Below are 3,173 nucleotides of genomic sequence, written 5' to 3' on the forward strand. Positions count from 1 at the left end.
GTGTACAGGTAACCTATTGCTGCTATATTATATGTAAATAAATAATTTTCTCTGAATGGAAATGCTTTTCTTTATTTGCACTACTGGATCACAAATGTTCTCTTAACATAGATTCCTACGCCAAAGCTGTGGCACTAAGCATGTGATCTTGCATATGTCTCATAATCTTTTACTGTACTGTAATAGGTATACTAGATCTACATGAACACAATTTTGCCGACACTGTTTTCAGAGAGTTTTACAAAATGAGGGAGGAGATCCAGCAATGAGTTCATTTAGTAGATGAGGCTGGGTTCACCTGACGAGAACACGAAGGAAGGAGGGGAAGAAACATCATTGGCCACACGGGCTATAGTCAATGTCCCAGGGCAACGTGGGGGTAATTAAACATCTGTGCAGCATTACAAAGATGGGGTCCTCCACGCGCCATGCCCATTTGGGCCCTTAACCACAGATCATACTACATTCTTGGACCAATTGCACAACATACCGCAGCAAATCAAATCGATCATATGCAATACATTGTTGTCTGGGACAATGTGTCTTTCCACCGCTTGCTCTGGTCAGAATCGGGTTTCAGCAAAACATCCACATTTCACCGTCCTGTTCTTCACACCATACTCTCCATTTCTCAAACCTATAGAAGAGTTTTTCTCGGCATGGTCGGTGGAAGGTATATGATCTCCGTCTCAGGCTGAGGTACCCCTCATCCAAGCCATGGAGGAGGCCTGTGGACCGATGGACGGTAGCAGCAATGCAAGGATGGATTCGTCATTCAAGACGTTTCTTTCCAAGGTGTCTTGTATGACCAACATTGCCTGCGGAGTTGATGAATTCTCTGCCAGATCAGCTAAGGCGAAGAGACATGTCTAGTTTTTGTTTTGTTTTGTTTTTACAGTAAACTTACAGTACAATACGTAAAGTGACATTTTGTTACAGTATTATGAATCTCCATGCAACATTTGGGCATGTGAGAAATAAATGAGTTTCTTCAGTCTGCAACATTGGTCTTGTGTAGTGTTGGTGAATTTACATTTATATTTGTACTTTGTTGAGGGTATAGCAACTAATCATAGGGAAGTAGAAGTGTAAAAGTGTTTTAGGTTTATCACCAGCAGAGTGTAACTCGTTGCAAACCAGAGTATAGTAATGTGAAACGTGTGTGTGTTCACCTGGTAACAAAGTGTGGTTTTAAACCAGAAGTGTATGTTTTACAAGCAGTGTTTAATTATGAAAGGATTCTGTAGTGTTTTGCTAATTGGGCTGTGGTTGTGCTAATGTGGTGTGTGTTTTGAAAACACGGGCCTGTTTGGAAAATCGTGCTTAAGCCATCCAAAAAAAACTGTAAAAAGGCCCCAGCAGAGACTGTACTTCCAGCGACAGCTCAGGAGCTCAACCTGGCTCAGGAATGCTGTGGTCCACTTCTACCACAGATCATCCAGTCTGTCTCTGCATGTCCATCACTGTCTGGTTTGGATCTGCCACCAAAAAAGCGACAGGAGCAGACATACACGAAGGACAGTTAGGACCTACAGAAAGGATCAGCGGTGCCAACCTGCCTCCGGACCATGATTTACACCTCCAGAGTCAGGACACGGGCAGGAACCATCCACTACGCGACCATCTCACCCCGGACACACTGTCCAGTCTCCCCTCTGTAGCCGCTACAGAGCACTGTACGCCACAACCAACAGATTCAGGAACAGGTTTCTACCCAAAAGCCATCTCTTGATGAACAACTGACTTCGGTGACCCACAGTGTCAGGTCAAGTCTGGTCAATGACACTGGTAACCTGTCTATACAGCACTTGTTAGATTCCATTATTTAGTATTACTCATCATTCCCCACTCTCACATCTCAATTATATATTTTATTATTATTCATCATTCTCATTTCCTATTTTTCAGAAATGTCATATGTTCAACTGTTCATATTGTAATATAATAATACTATTTTATCCCAGTACCCTTGCACTACGCACATTTAAATAATTGTATTGATTTCTTCATTGCACTCATGCCTCTATATTGTTTCTATTTAGAGTATGTATATATTGGTGTTATATATTAGTGTGTATATTCTGTTTGGTTGAATGTATGTGTAAGCCATCTGTGAGTAACAATGCTCCAAAGACAAATTCCTCGTATGTTGTCCTCACTACCTGCGAATACATTCTGAGAAGATTTACTTAAGTTGGCACTATAAGTAGATAATGTATAACAGCCTTCGTTTTTCATAGTACATGAGGCAACCGTACCCGCATGGCACAGCTCATGGTACATTTGAGGAGAAGATGGATGAGATGACTCCATGCCTCTAGGAGCTCCTGTACTCCCTCGGTCCAAGTCAAAGCGTGCCATTTGCCCAACCGCAGCTGGGCCAAATATCCAGTTAAAAAATATGGCTTGTACAGGTAACCTATTGCTGCTATATAATGTAAATAAATAATTTTCTCTGGACTGGAAATGCTTTTCTTTATTTGCACTACTGGATCACAAATGTTCTCTTCACAAGATTCCTACGCCAAGCTGTGGACCGGTGTTGGCGGATGAGGGACACTTCCAGCATCCAGACAGAAGATGAAGTGTCCAAAAAGGCCGCGCCGACGCCCAAGGATGTTCATGACGATTGCAAGCGATTGTTATACTTAATTATAGACAACATTTTGACAATTTCAAATTGCATTTTTGCATCCGTACAAATGTATGGTCTCTGTATACAGATGAATCTGTTGCTCGACAGATAAAGTCCAGGACGGAGCGTGTGTCGTAGGAAGCCCTGTCTGTAAGGTTAACACCACACACACAGCACACACACACACCACACACACACACACTTTATACACATACTAATATATATAATATATATATATATATCACATATATACATATACTACATAAACACACAACACAACCCACACACAAACATATATACAACATATACCTACACTACATATATATATACACTACATACACATTACATATATACACACTATATATATAATACAATATATACACAATATATATACAATATAATTATACACACATATATATACATATATACACTATCATACTACACATTACACATTATACACATTATAACAATATACATATATACACAGTATATATACACAACTTACAAACACCATACATAAATACACTACTATATAACC

General features: G+C 40.1%; 1 protein-coding gene and 1 long non-coding RNA gene across 2 annotated transcripts in view; both read right to left on the reverse strand.

Annotated features, from left to right (window-relative positions):
* stx12l (syntaxin 12, like) overlaps positions 1-3,173 on the reverse strand; it is a gene marked incomplete in the record, with an annotated part of 146,461 nt that overhangs the window by 117,647 nt on the left and 25,641 nt on the right.
* LOC116698486 (uncharacterized) overlaps positions 1,844-3,173 on the reverse strand; it is a 6,997-nt gene continuing 5,667 nt past the window's right edge. Inside the window, exon 4 of the long non-coding RNA XR_004334222.1 lies at positions 1,844-1,857. This is a non-coding gene — a long non-coding RNA (uncharacterized LOC116698486). The remainder of the gene's footprint in view (positions 1,858-3,173) is intronic.

Source organism: Etheostoma spectabile, chromosome 12, assembly GCF_008692095.1.
Source record: "Etheostoma spectabile isolate EspeVRDwgs_2016 chromosome 12, UIUC_Espe_1.0, whole genome shotgun sequence".
NCBI lineage: Eukaryota > Metazoa > Chordata > Actinopteri > Perciformes > Percidae > Etheostoma > Etheostoma spectabile.